This window comes from Hippichthys cyanospilos, chromosome 9 (assembly GCF_059441005.1).
Source record: "Hippichthys cyanospilos isolate Australia breed blue-spotted pipefish chromosome 9, RoL_Hcya_1.0, whole genome shotgun sequence".
In the NCBI taxonomy this organism is placed as follows: Eukaryota; Metazoa; Chordata; class Actinopteri; order Syngnathiformes; family Syngnathidae; genus Hippichthys; species Hippichthys cyanospilos.
This window is the reverse complement of record NC_142377.1, coordinates 948,567-965,000: the sequence shown is the minus strand read 5'-3', so window position 1 is coordinate 965,000 and position 16,434 is coordinate 948,567. Positions and strand designations below refer to the sequence as shown.

Sequence of the window (16,434 nt, the reverse complement as noted above, 5' to 3'; positions counted from 1 at the left end):
TGTTATGATATAAGAGGCTTCACTTTAATTCGATGTCTGGGCATATCCGTTTATAAAAATCTTCTTGCTCAGAAAAAGAAAGAGCACTACGAGTACTCATAACAATGTGCGGGTTCAGGACGAAGAGGCACAGCTGGGAATGTGAAATACGTGAGTGACCATGTTTCCAACTTTGTATTACTATATTAAAATGACTGTTTTAAACAAATTTGGGGCTTTAAAACAGGTTTAGATTTTTGGTTTTATTCTATAGTTTAGTATTGCAGTGTAAAATAATAAAAAAAATAAAGCTGGCTACTTCACAGATTTCACTTTACGCGTGTTATTTTTCGAACGTAACTCCCGCAATAAACGAGGGACTACTGTGTGTGTGTGTGTATATATATATGTATCCACGCCAGGTGTGGAAGCAAAAACAGTCAAAAGGCAAAGTATCAAATCAGTCACAAAGTACAAACTCGTGATGGGTCCGGCAGCACCGATGCGCTGATACGTGCAACAAGCGTCGGTGTGCGTACTGCTTCAAAATATTCACGTGACCAACGCATGAACTCATTGAAATGCGACGACACAGCAAAAACGCACCAAACTGTGTGTATAAAGAAGTGCGTCTTGTCAACACAACGCAACTGCTCTCTCTCAACAATCCAATTAATTCACACATTGCAGATATTTCTTCCATCATTACATATTTTTCTAATCAATTCTAAATGAACTCCTAATGGGAGACAGTCCCTTTCATTGTCCATTAGAATTTTAATTTAGGACGTAGTGACAGGCTGCTTGGTGCAGTGGTTAAAGTACTGGACAAATGCATGAAGAGCTAGTGGTTCAATCCCTGGTTGAGTTTGTGCTTTTTTTCACTTCCCCGATAGATGTTTTTCTATTTTGATACTTCCAAATTCCTATTATTCTACATATTCACGAGATGACTGCATGTATTTTGTATTTTATTCCAAATATTTATCCTTTTCCCACAAATCCTCATTTTCAATTCCAAAAAGACCCATTGACTTACATTGCGCAAATTGACATTTCACTATAAACATTTTCCTAGAAAGTTTATTAAAATTGACACTAACTCATTCATAGTATTTAATAATTTATAATAATCTGTCATAATTCCTAATTTGTGAGGTCCAGTGACACCCCTGGTATACACTAGGTTAGTGGGTTCATTTTTAAAGTCCAGCAGGTGTCAGTATTTGATGACACAATCTCAATACTGAATCAACACATTGTGTCAGTGTGCCAACACGCTCCATAATGCCTCATCAACCCATCACTAGAACCCAAAGTGTCTCAATGAAGAAGAACGCGGGATGAGAAAGAGGGAGATATGACGAGGGTGCTTGGAGCGTGGTGAAGCAGTAACCCAGCAACAAGCTCTCCTGCGCTGGCCGGTTATAAAGCCTTTGTGGTGGACTGTGACCTCAGCCTAAAGGGCACCCTTTATGACAAGGGAACACTGAACTCAGAAACAACTTAAACGCATACAAAACAACAGTAACCCCCCCCAACGGACGCCCCCTGGCGGACCCCCAAACTAATCAGGGTGAGACCTATGGAAATCGGCCAACATCCCTGGATCCATGACCCACAACCCACGAGCGCTCCTCCGGCCCATACTATTCCCAATTTATAAGATAATGAAATCCTCTCCCTCTACGCCGGGAGCCCAAGATAGTTCTCACCGCGTAATGGATCCCTGTGAACCAGGCGAGGAGAGGGGAGGAGGCACGACGGGAGGTCATAGTGCATTGGAGACGACTGGCTTGAGCAGAGACGTGGAAGACCACGTGGGCCTTCATGGATGGCGGCAAGGCGAGTCTGACCGTAGCAGGATGATGGAGGCGACTTTGAAGGGCCCAACGAATCTCTGGTTCAGCTTCTTGGAGGACCCGACGGGCTGAAAACCAAACTCCTTGTCTCGGTTGGTACTGCGGGGCCGCAGACTTTCGCCTGTTCGCCAGTTTTGCTCTGCGTCTGTGTGAGCACGCCCTTGGTGTCCTTCCAAACCTTCTGGGCCCGCCAAAGGTGGCTCCAGAGAGGAGGCACCACAACCTCTTTCTCCTGGGAGGGAAACACCGGTGGTTAATTACCGTAGACGACATGGAACGGGGACTTGCCAGTGGTAGATGAAGGACCAAAGTTGTGGGTATACTCCACCCAGGGAAGGTGAGTGGCCCAGGCGGACGGGTTCTGCTTGCAGACACAGCGCAGGGTGGCTTCCAACGCTTGGTTAGCGTGTTCTACTTGCCTATTGGATTGGGAGTGGTAGCCCAAGGTAAGACTGATGGACGCCCCCATGGCACGTCCGAAGGCCTTCCGCAATCGTGAGATGAACTGAGGTCCTCTGTCAGAGACTCTGTCCGAGGATATGCCATGTAGGCGGATCACGTGTTGAATGAAAAGCTGTGCTGTCACCAGGGCGGAGGGAAGGCCCCTGAGAGCGACGAAGAGGACAATCTTGGAAAAGCGATCCACCACCGTCATGATGGTGGACTTGCCCTGCAAGAGCGGCAGACCCATTACTAAGTCCATTATTAAGTCCAGAGCAGTGTTTTTCAACCAGTGTGCTGCGAGATACTGTCAGGTGTGCCCCCCCCCCGTCCGCTGCCTAAATGTACAGCATTGACTGTGCCCCCCACCCCCCCGTCCGCTGTCTACACTTAAGGCATTGACTGTGCCGCGGACTAAATTTAAGGCATTAACTGTGCCGCGGTGAGCAAAGGGTTGGGAAACATTGGTCTAGAGCAATATGGGACCACGGCCGAAATGACACAGGCAGTGGAAGAAGCAGACCTGCTGGAGGTCAATCAGTCCTTTTACCTTGGGCACATGCGGTGCAATCTACTACATAATTCACAGCGTTCTTCCTCCAGCCTGGCCACCAGAATCGCCGACTGACTAGGTATATCGTCCGGCTGGTACACGCCAGCTTTGAGCTGTGTCCCCATTCAAGTACCTCAGTTCAGAGTTTTGGTACCACAGTTTATCCTCCGGGCAGTCGACGTGCCCAGCTCCTGCTGCTTCCTGAACTCGCGCCTCCAACTCCCACTGAAGGGCTCAGATGATCTGGTCTCCCGAGACGAAGGTCTCAAGTGGGTTTTCGCAGGTGATGACCTCGTGTACGCGGGACAGAGCGTCCAGTTTGACATTTTTTGACCATGGTCGGAAGGTGATAACATAATTGAAGCGTGTGAGGAGTAGCGCCTACCGGGCTTGCTGAGGGATCAGGTGACGTGCGGTGTGGAGATAGGCCAGATTCTTATTGTCAGAGAAAATGGTGAAAGGTTGCTGTGTGCCCTCGAGCCAGTGCCTCCATCCCTCCAACGGCAGGATGACTGCCAGGAGATCTCGGTTGCCCACATCATGGTTTCTTTCTGCTGGTGAGCGACAATGTGAGAAGAACGAACATGGGTGTAGCTTGCCTTTCTCAGGTGAGGGCTGGGAAAGAATCGCGCCTACTCCTGAGTTGGACGCGTCAACCTCAACTGGGAACGTATTTGGGTGCAGGATAACAGGGGAGCTCGTGAACCTAGTCTTAAGGTGACGGAAAGTGTCCTCGGTCCCAGAGCCCGACGTGAAGGGTACCTTGCTCGAAGGGAGTTTTATCAGGTTCAGCTGGCATACTATCGTTGCGAATGAAGCGCCTTTAGAAATTGGCAAACCCCAGGAATCTTTGGAGTTGTTTTCTCGATGTAGGAGAAGGCCATTCGAACACAGCCTGGATTTTGGCCAGATTGGCTTGCAGCAGGCCCTTCTCCACAATGAACCCAAGGAACGGGACTGAGGACAGGTGGAAGTCACATTTTTCTCCCTTGACGAACAGCCGGTTCTCCGGCAGGCGCTGCATGACCAGGCGGACATGCTGCCAGTGATCCTGCAGGGTATAGGAGAAGATCAATATGTCGTCTAAATACACAAAGCAGAACAGGGTAATCATGTCGTTAACCATGTTCTGGAACACGGCGTGCACATTGGTGAGGCCGAACGGCATAACTAGATACTCAAAGTGTCCGAGTGGCGGGTTGAACGCAGTTTTCCACTCATCTCCCTCTCTGATGCGGAAGGTGGTAAGCGCTGCGAAATACTAATTTGGTGAATATGTGGGCCTGATGCATTGCCGAGAACGCATCGTCAAGCAAGGGCAGGGGATACTTGAGGTGGAAATGTCATTGCGGTGCGACTCTTGCTTGGGGGGTGAGATTTTGTAAAGATTCACCGCCGGGGAGGTTGATCCTGGCACGATATTGATTGCGCAGTCATGTGGGCGGTGAAGCGGTAGGTCGAGTGTCTGGTCTTCACTAAAAACCTCCCATAAATCATGGTAATCGGCAGGCACCCGTTCTAAATTGATTTCCTCGCGTTTTGGAATGGCGAGCAGGACACCGGCAAACTCCACAGCTTGAAGACAAGTGCGCATGACAGAATGGACTCCAACCGGTGATAACCGCCTTGGTCCAATTTATACTCAGGTTATGTAACTCTAACCATGGTAAGCCTGGAACGACTGGCGCGCAGCGGGTTGGCATGATGAACCGCTTAATTTGCTCACGGTGATTCCCCAATACTATGAGCGAAACTGGACCCATCTGATGGGTCAGTACTGCCAGCGGGCACCCTGTTTAGGAATGTCTATAGGGGTCAGGAAACATCCCAAGGCTTTAGCCACAGTAAAGTCAATGAAGTTGTCATTGGCGCCGAAGTCTACCAGTTTGCTGATGGCTTGTCGTCTGTCAGTGTAGGCAACCTCTCCCATGAGCTGCAACCGTTTGTGTGTGGTTCCGTCCACCACACTGCCGACCAACCTGACGTTCCTGCTCACAGGTCTTCGGGACCGCCTCCCGCTGAGCAGCCTGGTGAGCAGCTACAAAGTCCGGCCACTCCGTGCAGGCAGCTCTCAGATGACCTGGTTGACCACCGTAGATGCAAAGTCGGAAGCTCATCTGGCGCTCCCTTTCGCTGGGGGTGAGGCACCCTTTGCCAATTTGCATCGGCTTCCCGCTGACTGCAGTCCCGATAGGTGCCGGCATTGGGGCGTTGGTGTTCCTCTCTTCGTCTGCAATTTCCCCGCGTGGGGGGAAGTCGATGGCCACCCGTTTAGCAACCCTCTCCCTCCCCTGTTCACGGGACCGATTCTCTAGTCGGATGGCCAGTGCGATCAGCTCCTTGAGCGTGGTAGTCTCGTCCCGGGCTGCGAGCTTGTCCTTTAACTTGGGATGAAGCCGCCTGTGAAAAATCCCACGTAGTGGTGTCACTGAAGACTCAGCCATGCTGCGGTTGCCTTGTTTAGTGTTTAGTAACTGATCTCCGGCCTTGCGAGCCTGTACTGGGTGGTCAAACACATTCCAAAATTCTTGTGTGATTTTTGCTAGAGAGTCTTCAGTCGCAGGTTTGGCGGCTCTCGCGACCATAGCCCGAGCAGCCGCCTTGTCAGTTTGGAGACTCTTAATAAATGCAATCTTGGACCGCGGGTACCAGTAAGTCAACAGTTGTTGGTCAAACACAAGGGAGCATTGATGGAGGAACTGGCCACAGGATGACTGGTCCCCAGCTCACCGTCGGTTCCCACCGCTGCAGCCAGAGCCAGCCACTTCTGGGTTGGTCACTGTAATTTGAGAAGCTATATCCTCCACGCTTCTTGCAAATGCGACCATAGCTTCCTGGAGCTCTTCTAGCGTCTGGTGATGTTGGCCAAACAATTGTCCTTGGTGTACTCGGGCCTTGAGTACACACTTGGTGTCGGCACAACTTAAAAGCAGAAAACACAACAGGTGCAGCCTTTTGTGGAAAGCTGCACGACACACAAAAACAAACAATGGAGGAAAGCCCCTTGTCGCGTTTTGTTTGACACATGAAAGCTACATGGCTACAAATTCAAATGGAATGTTTCACTCAATGGCAAACAAACGAAGTTTAACCGTCACGGTTGTGGTGATTTTGTAATTAATATGAGTGTCTTTTCTCTAACGCGGCTCCCAATCACGTTAAAGCCATGATTAAGTTGTGTATAAATACCTGGATATAAAAGCTGAATATTTGCTATGTCATCATACACACACATACACACACACACACACACACACACACACTCTCTTTCTCTCTCTCTCTCCCTCCCTCTCCCAATCTCCACCACTACAAATTAGGCATAATGGTAACCTGTTCTCGTAGGCACATTGGTTACCTTTTCTCTTCTGAGGTAAATGCAAATGAATCTTTCCGAAGCATCCGTAAATGCTTCTTCTCTTCATTTATGTTTTTTGCATAATTGGCACACTTGGCGTTGAAAGTCTCAATAAAAATACATGTTTTGGTGTGCTGTTGCAGACCTCAAAAACACAGGACACTGGTGAGTGAACAAAAACGGGTAATTTATTAACACAAAGAGCATGTAACACAGTACCAACATAAGCATGACGGATTTCTTCAATGGATAGGTATCAATAAAAAGCGACATTGGCAAAGCCAATGTAAACGAAGTGTAACAAACAAAAGCCAGAATAGGGAAGCGAAGCTAACAGGAGGATGACGCCGAATGTAACGTTCAGAAACTAGCAAAGCAAAACAGAAAATATGTCGCAAACTTGGAAATATTCAAACCGACACGGAGCACAATCCAAGGAATTAACACGAAGTAAGAAACAACGAGGAACGAGAAATCAACATAAAGCACTCAACAGCAAGAACTAAATGGGAGAGAGAAAGAGCTCGGTACAGTTGGCAGAGAATAAACAACACCAACCACGAAACAGCGAGGAACAAGTGGTAGAGAGAAATTCAACGTCATTCTTCTGTTCTAGTTGCACTTAATAGACCGTTAAGGACTAATAGATAGCCGGTGTGCATCCGGTGACTCCACTCCGCTCACCTGTCCAGGCGAGAAACCCAGCGCACAAGGGACACGTCAAGTGCCGTTAAATGTCTTTGAAGAAGGTGCATGCTGATCACCGAAATTAGACAAGGTCTGAAGAAAGAAGTAAAAACTGATTAACATGATACACAGCTTTGAGTCACATTATATGCACTTCAATCGGAAACGTACAATTTATTTTCTCAAACCATGCAGAGCCAGAACTTAGGGATGAAAGAGCAGCATGCAGCTCCTGTGCTGAGGGTTGCTGACCCCTGGTATAGACGAATGGTGGTGATTAAAATAAAACTTACATACCTCCTTTCTTTTGATAGAAATTTGCCCACAAAATTTAGTCGCAAATAAAAGTTGTTACAAGGCTTCTTGCTAGCTCACACGTTATCTGACAAAAAACATTAGCGATGCTCATTTTATTGAGGAATTTAGTCACATTTCTACATACTATACTGAGACATTGTTAACAGCTAAAAATTATTTTAGTGACAGCAGACTGGCAACACTGGGGCAAGGCTAGTTTGATACCGAAGTTTCATTCAGCTTTCTTCAAGCAAAATTACACGGCAGCATATTTTAGTGTTCTTTACACGAACACTATAATATAAGATACACGAGGCTGAGGTTTCTACATCACTAGTGAACAACAACTTGCATCAACTTTCAGGTTTGTCTTGGAGAAATATACTGTATAAGCCTACCTTATGTGGCAGTTTGTCCCATTCAGGTAGTATCACTTATTGTGACAGGACATGGCTGGAAATCGTCTGCATCGTTTCCGTGCATCACATGCGAGGGCTGAAAATGATGTGGTCAAAGACATACTTGGTCATAAACAAAAATGACAAAATTAACCATTAGCGTATCAGACTGCAGGTTTTACTCATTTTCTTACCGATATTGTCAAAGTCCGCTGCATTCACATGGCTGAACATTATCGGGGTCTATTCTGCGAGTCACATTTGGGGCTGAAAATGATGTCCAGTCAAGAATAGAGTTGGTTATCCGCAGAAACGACAAATTTAAATGTAAGGTTATCAAACAGCAAGGTTTAATCATTTTACTTACCAATATTTTCATGTTTGCCATGCGGGATATGGCCTGACACGTCAGCTTCGCTTCAGTGAGTCACATTCAAAGGCTGAAATTGATGTCCAGTCAAAGACAGACTTGGTTATAAGGAAAATTGGCTAATTTTAAACATGTTCATTTTGTTTCTAATATTGTCAACGTCTGCCGCACCTCCTCAAGTTATTAATGACAGTAAGAAACAGAGTTGGAGTCGCATGCAATCACACATCTGAAAAAAAACAATTTTTGGTCCAACTGAAACTATCGCATTTAGAGGAGTTGGATAAATGTTAAAAAAAAAAAATATATATATATATATATATATATATATACAATATCAATTTGAAAGTGTTAGGGCGAATATTTGTAAACATTTTCAATTTTATGATGATTTTGATGATTATTTGATTCTGCATCAATAAAAAAATATATAAATAATTGTGCAAAATCTCACATATATTTGTAACTTGTCTTTAAAATTAGCTATTCCTTTCCGTCATAAATAAAAAACAGGAAAAGTTAAGAAAAGTTAGGTAAGAGTGGAGAAAAAAAAACATTTACAAATTACAGACCCGCTCATTACCACCACAGTTTGCAAAATAATTAGAAAGACTAGAATAGAATAGAATAGAATAGAATAGAATAGAATAGAATAGAATAGAATAGAATAGAATAGCAATGCCTTGATTGGCATTGTGTATTGTATTTTTTTTTTTTTTTTAATTGGGAGCACAGATCTGATTGGTGCATATTAAATCAAGCATTTGCTCATAAACTTAATGTTTTGATCACAAAACATAATCTCCTACATCAGTGGTCCCCAACCGTTTGATCACTACGGACCGGTCAATGTCTTAGATTTCTATTGGGGGGGGGGCGACTGGCTAACCCACATCATCCTTCTCACTATGTATGTATGTAATATCAACAGCGGCCAGAGAAAAAACAGAGATCAAGCACAAGCGTATGAACTGTTAAACCGAATCATCTCCAAAACTTTTTTTCGGGTGTAGCCCACGCAGCCCGGTACCAGTTGATCCATGGACCGGTACCGGTCCGCAGACCAGGGGTTGGGGACCACTGTCCTACATGATAATCAGGATGGTTTTTGAGTGCAACTTTTTTTTCAGTGCAACTAGTATAGATAAAAAAAAGAATTGGTTGGTACTTTAGATCACAAAATATTAATGGAGAAAATTGAGAAAAAAGTAAAAGAGGTTTGGCACAAATTATTCAAAGGTCATTTAAATGATGAAATAAGATTCACTATATTAATAAGATTTACTGGATCTAAAAAAAAAATTGAAGAAAGTTTGAAACCTCGGGCAGCTTTTCACGGGTGTGGGGAAAAAAAACAAAGGACCTAGATCAGTTTTTAAATTCCACATTGCATGTTTAACTGAGCCGTCGCATTTTAAAGACATGAAAATGCAAGACAATACTGACACTGACACACTTTATTCCTACCAATTCAACAAAAAAACATTGTAACTAATAAATGAAACGTAGATGTTTACTTGGCCGTCTTGGTGTGTGAGTAGGACAGGTGTTAGCAGGTTTCAATGGTGATGTAACATGCTGATGAAACGCAATGTCTAAGTGACGTAAAGTCTTAAACTGACTTAAAATACCAGACAGAATTGGCTTAAACTAAAAAGTGTTGATTGCAACAACAAAATTTACCATCCCTGGAAAAGGCATTCTCCAAAATAACTAAATTGATTATACTGAAGCAGAATCATAAAAAGTAGTAGTAGTTTCATAAACTGTGAAGGGAATCATATATTAGGTTGTTATCATTATGTGCTTATTTCATTGTTATCCATTTATGCAATCCTAGTTCATTTTGACCCTGTCCTTAGATAGAGCTGTTGACGCACGAAAGTGCGAGCCGGGACCTTGGCCCAGCTGTCGGTGGCGCCCGGCTGGCTCTTTTGTTGTGTCTTGTAATCTGCTATGCTTTTGCTCAATAAAAGCCAGGAGGGGCGGCTGGCAGTTGAATTAGCGTTGGAAAACCCACGAGTTCATTTGCCCAAGCTTTTTCCCAATGCCTGGCATAGAAAAGTCAATCTTGGCTGGTCTGAGTTACTCTTTTTGCTGCTTAGCAGCTAGGCTTGTCCTAGTCTTCTTTTAGAGATTTCTCTGACGTTCTAACACAAACTCAATTTTAAACCAGTGCTTGTTATTTTGAAATAGTTTGTGAAATGATTACTTAATTGTTACTCCTATAGTTACCCATGTGGTTACTCTATGGTTACTCAATAATTATTCAATAAAATAGCGATGTTACCGCAGAGTGAAGTAGCTTTTCCAAACCTGGGTGTTAGACACCAGATTGGAGAAGAGTACTTCCCTCTCTAACTAGAAACTTCTATAAAGAACTTCAGCTAAAAACGATTTTAGTTGAGGAAGGGGCACATTGTGAGAAGTCATTTCACTAAAATCAAATTATCTTGGATTTTGGAAATGATTCAATATTTTAAGGTTTATCCACAAATTCTACTTTGCGACTTATAATTTCCCTTTACACATTTTATTATTCATAGCCATACTTTATTAACCAACAGTTGAATGATTTAACAATGAAGGTACATATTGATTATTGATTGTAAAAAAAACCTAGAGGGGGTCCGTGTACCTTGCGTTCATTCTATTTCTATTCTTTTAACAAAAATCAAATGAATTTAGCTTTGTATTTTCAATGTATATTTATAAAAGAAAAAAGGAAACATTTTGAAACCTTTTCTTTAAACATAACACAATAAGGAGTTTTCTTGAAAGGGCTAAATTTTTTCCATTTATATTTACAATGTTCAGTTTTTGATTGCTAGGTGTTTCAGCCGAAAAATAAAAGTAACTAGAGCTGCAAGCAGCTATAAAGGGCCCTTGCAGACCTGTGCTTGTTGGGGTATGAACAGGTCGGGGTATGAAAACGTAGGAGTATGAATGTGTTTGGATATATGCACATTGGGGTAAGTGAACATTAAAAGCCAACGTGTGAGAGAATGTCCAATTTTTATTACATTTGATCAACAGACTCAATAAAGTATACAGAAAACGCAATAATTATGTTGTATTTTGTGCCACACGGTGGTGGAAGCACTACAATGAAAAATGAGTTGTAGATTACTTCAGTGCAGGACTCTTACCAATTTGTGAAATTTAGAGAAGGTTTTATTATGTGAGTTGAGTTACAGCTGCTTTTATTGTTTCAGTTGTGTGACTTTGGGCTGCTGTATTTGCCACGCCCATTATCAAAACATCGTACTATTTGGTGGACGGCAATAGGCATGTTTAATGGCTTTGCAGATAACATTTAAGCAATATCACTTCAAGAGGATGAGCAGAGTAAATAAAAATGTTGAGAAATTGCTATATTTTTTGCTGCCACTAGGTGGCGCTCGCACCACGATTAAAAATAGGCTTGTAGGCAATGTTCCCTCTAATTTTCAATGCGCCTGAGCATTCATACAAACTCCCTGAGCAGGCTTTGGACCACGGTGAGCAACTTCTGACATGCACACAGCGAGTCACCGTGCACATATCTGATGCTCCTAAAGTGACTGATATCACGTAATTCACATTTTTTCATTCATGAGCAAGGAAGGAGGGTTGTGAGTAATGTGCTTTTGGGTACCTTTGGGTACCGATCCCGTCGTTTATGAAGAGAAAGCTGAGGTGAGAAGCGTTGTCCAGGACCATTATGGGAAAACGATGCATCTGTGATTGACATGTTTGTAGGAGCCAATTCACAGCATTTCACTTGACAGAAGTACTTTAAATTAAATTTTTTTGGCATGGCCAAGAGCTAGAAAGTTATTTGTTTGTTTGTGGGTTGCTTTGACTCACTGCCCAATGGACATTTATGTTACTGCCCCTTTAAGGCAGAGGTGGATAATATTGGCCCTTTAAGAGCCTTAGGCCAGCATCACAGGGGCAGTTGATATTGATCTCTGAGATTGATTAGAGAACACGGTTACTTTACCGTAACGTTTGCCTTTTATTTAAAGTATTTTTGTTTGAAGAGCTTTGGAACTACTGTTGAATTACATTTATTATTTTATATTCTTTTTAAAATTTTATTTATTGTATTTGAACCTGGGCAAGCATACGAGTAAAACAGGCATCCAGAAGTCTCAACCTGCACAATGTTGCTTAACAAATCACAACTGTTTTTGTTTGTTTTCAACACGTTTGTACCCGTTGGAAAATTTTTAGGCATATGTAGGACCTAGAGACCTACAAAAAAGTCAGCGTGAGCCATGTGCTCAGATGTACAGAAAAAGAGTTATGAATTTTTGAATGTGCATTTTTGGCCCATTTTTGCACGTTTGAAGGTCCCAAACTGCTCCTTGTTTCTCCTAAACGCTTTACTCAATCGCCTTCAAATTTGCTGTGGTCTATAATTAGACATAGGGGCACAACTGGGCAAAATTTGGTGCAGATCCGCTGACATATATGATAGGGGCGTGGCTTCAAATTATGTGTTCAATTTTTCCTTCGCAAAGAGTGACATAAACCTTAACAACTTTGATGTACTAGCTTAAAAAAATTTAAAACTTCATAGACACATGAAAACTTATGTCTTTAACACCTTTGAAAAAAGTTTTTTTAAATACCTACTAGCGCCGCCTAGTGGTTGATTAAAATGTCATTTTTTACACTTTCATGTATTGTGCTCAGTCTGTTTGAGTAAAACAAGTGAAAATTGGTCAGAATATCATTCAGACATGGAATATTAAGATTTTAAAATTTTATGACTTTGATAATGGGCGTGGTCTGCACGCCACTTCAAAGTCAGATTGATCGATCAATTTCAAATTTGCTGTGATGTTTTATCTGACTGTGAGGCACAATTGTTCAAATTTTTGTGACGATCCGCCATCAAATATGTTGGGGGCGGGGCTTTATATTATGCCTTTGATGATTACTTTGCCACATGTGAAACAAACCTTTATAACTCAGCTTTACAAGCTTGGAAAAATCTGAAACTTCACAGACAAATGGAGACACAAGCCCTTAACACAAGTGTTTAAAAAAATCTTCAATTGCTTATAATGCCATCTAGTGGCAAACAAAAATGTCAGTCTGATGTCTGGCCAAAACGAACAAAGTTTCTGTGTTTGGTCCCAGATGGTCTTATCTTTTCTAAACTTCATATATTTGATGGGTTTCCAATGCGGAATACACCTATCAACGTATTTTTTGTTACAGTGCGACCGCCACCTAGTGGCGGCCAAAAATATAGCAAATCCTTAATGTTTTTTATGAAATCTGCTGAGCCCCTTGAAGTGATATCCCTTAAATGTTTTCTGAAAAGCCAGAGGCCATGCCTTATGCCCTCCACAAATCAGTACTATGTTTCGACAGTGGGTGTGGCCTATATGGCATTGTAAGTCACAAAATTGGAACAATAAAAGCTGCAGTAACTCCACCCACATTGTCCCACCTTGTCTAAATTTTACATATTTGGTAAGAGTCCTGCACTGAAGTCATCTACAACTACTTTTTCATCGTTCATAGTCCTTGTTCATACCCCGACCTGTTCATACCCCAACGTGCACAGGTCTGCGAGGGCCCTTTATAGCTGCTTGCAGCTCTAGTATTATTTTTATATCTTGAGCAATAATTGTTTCAGACATGAGAGTGTGATGTATATAGCACTTGTCCCCATGGCAATAAACGAGCCACGTTGTGAAAAAGAAAAAAAATCTCACTCACTTTCACCGCTTGTTCTTCTACTTGCATATACTCCAAAAGTCATTCCATCTTAAAAGAAGCGCATTTCTTTTTTACTTTTGCTGGATGAGTGGATGTGTCGCTGCTCGTTCGTTTCGCAAAGAAAAGAGGTTAGCATGTGCATCTCTTAATTCCGCACTGTTTGCTAGCTAACCTGCATTAAGTGTATATGCAGGGAACGTTTCTGTACGTGCTTTTGATTGGATGAATAGTGTAAGTGAAACTTATCGTATCATTGGCTGGACACTTGTCACTTGCTGTCACGATGCAAAATGGAACAGAAAACAATATTATTGGTCTAATTAATCAGATAAGTTGAGGTCTAATATTAGATATCACTTAATATGTTTATATCGCATTTTGTTTTATGCGCAGCATAGCTTTTCTTGTGCGCTGAGAACATGCAAGCAGTGCGCAATTGTGCACACACGCAGCTTAGAGGGAACACTGCTTGTAGGTGTGTTTCACATTGGACCGATCCCATATATGAAGGTTTGAATCAGATGATCTAGGTCTAATTAAAGTAACTTTTACCGTTTTGGCGAGACATAGGACTTTGAGTTGGCATACGGGTCACGCCCTTTATTGAAAAGTCATAAAAGTTGAAAACCTTCATTTACACAAGTCTCAAAGCTTTTCTGACCATTTTTCAGTTAATTTACTCGAACAGGCATTGAACAGTACATGAAAATGTAGAAAATAAGATTTTTGTCCACAACTAGATGTTGATGTAAATAATTTGGAAGTTTATCAATTAGCTGTATTAAGGGCAGGACTTTTAAAGTCCCTTCAAAGTTTCAGATGATTTGAAGCAGTTACAAATGAGTTGTTAAGGTTTTTGTCAATCTTGGCGAAGGAAATATTCAACATAATTTTAAGCTCCGCACACATCTTACAACTCATGGGATCTTCACAATTTTTGGGATATTCGTGCCGCTAAATCTGCTAATGGTCCATGCCAACGTAGAAGTTAATCGGGTGAACCGTTTAAGAAAAGAGGCACGAGCTTGAGACCAGCCAATGTACAAGAATGGTGCGAAGTTGCAGATTAAAAAAATTCATAATTATTTTTCTGTATATCCTAGCACATGACTCCCATTGACTTTATTGTAGGTCTAACAGTCCTACACATGCCTAAAAAGTTTCGTAGCTATAAGTTAAACCAAACAGGATTGACTGTAATCTTTTGACTAATTACATTTTTTGCTGCCATTAGGTGGCGCTAGCACTACACTGGTATATATGTTTGTCGATGTCTTCAGGAATGGACTCTCGTCCAATGTGTGAAACTGTGAGAGGATCAGATTATCTGGGTCAAATTACAGCACCTTTTACTGGTCCGATAAATCTTCAGAATGAAAATGGACGTGGAAGCCACGCTCATTATCGAAACATTTGGTGGAGGTCAGCAGGCGTGTCTAGAGGCTTGTCAGAGTTAATTTCAGCGATATTACTTCGACGGGCTCAGCTGAGCATATAAAAACGCTTAAAAAAATGCTATATTTTTGGATGCCACGAGGTGGCGCTCGCACTACGACAAAAAATATGTTGATAGGTGTGGTTTGCATTGGACACCCATCAAATATATGGAATTTTAAAAAGATAAGACTATTTGGGTCCAAAAACAGCTACTTTGTCCGTTTTGGCGAGACATCAGACTGACATTTTTGTTAGCCACTAGGTGGCCATATAAGTAATACAAAAAATAATTAAACAGATGTGTTAAGGGCATGAGTCTTCATGTATCTGTAAAGTTTCAGATTTTTTTAAGCTTGTGCAGCTGAGTTATCAAGGTTTTTGTCACATGTGGCGAAGTAAAGATTAAACACATATTTTGAAGCCCCGCCTCCAACCCATTTGTCAGCGGATCTTCACAAAAATTTGAACACTTGTGCCTCCCAGTCTGATAAAACACCACAGCAAATTTGAAGTCGATTGAGTCAAGCGTTTAGGAGAAAGAAGGAACAGTTTGGGACCTGCAAACGAGCAAAAACGGGCCAAAAGCGCATATTCAAAAATTTCAATACTCTTTTTCTGTACATCTGAGTGTATGGCTCACGCGGACGTTTTTTTAGGGCTCGAGCTCTTACACAAGGCTACAAAATTTTGTACCTCTAGGTCAAATGGGCCGGGACTGAGAGATTTTCCACTCATTTTGGGGTCAATTACAGCCACTTTTTTCGTTTTAGCAAGATATTTGACTTTGAGGTGGCGAGCAGAACTGAGCCCATTATAAAAAGTCGTCAAATTTGAGAACCTTAATGAGCACAATATATGAAAGTGTAAAAAATGACATTTTTATCAACCACTCGTTGGCGGTAGTAGCTATTTCAATTTTTTTTCAAAGGTGTTAAAGGCAAGAGTTTTCATGTGTCTATGAAGTTTTAGATTTTTTGAAGCTTGTACATTGCAGCGGTAGCTGCTCGGGCCCTAATAATTAGGAGAAAAACAAGAGGGCTCTCGCAGCGGTAGCTGCTCGGACCCAAATAATAATAATCCGGAGAAAAACAAGAGGGCTCTCGCAGCAGTAGCTGCTCGGGCCCTAATAATTCAAACAACACACGATCGAAGAAAAGCAAAATTGATTTTTGATGGACCGTGGGAAATCCCTCACCTAAACTAACTTCGCGTGTATGACATGCACTAGCTGAATGAAAATGTGTCCTATCTTTACTTCAGATAAATGAACATGATGAACTTAATTGATTCAGGACAACTATTGCAATAAGATTATAATTGGCATATTACTAACC

The 16,434-nt window shown here is 42.2% G+C and overlaps 1 protein-coding gene and 1 long non-coding RNA gene across 7 annotated transcripts in view; both read right to left on the bottom strand.

Annotated features, from left to right (window-relative positions):
• The window catches only part of LOC148417574 (uncharacterized), a 5,745-nt gene extending 3,069 nt beyond the window's left edge, over positions 1 to 2,676 (bottom strand). Inside the window, exon 1 of the long non-coding RNA XR_015866626.1 lies at positions 1,695 to 2,676. This is a non-coding gene — a long non-coding RNA (uncharacterized LOC148417574). The remainder of the gene's footprint in view (positions 1 to 1,694) is intronic.
• phf2 (PHD finger protein 2) overlaps positions 1 to 16,434 on the bottom strand; it is a 275,649-nt gene that overhangs the window by 198,624 nt on the left and 60,591 nt on the right. The window lies entirely within an intron of this gene.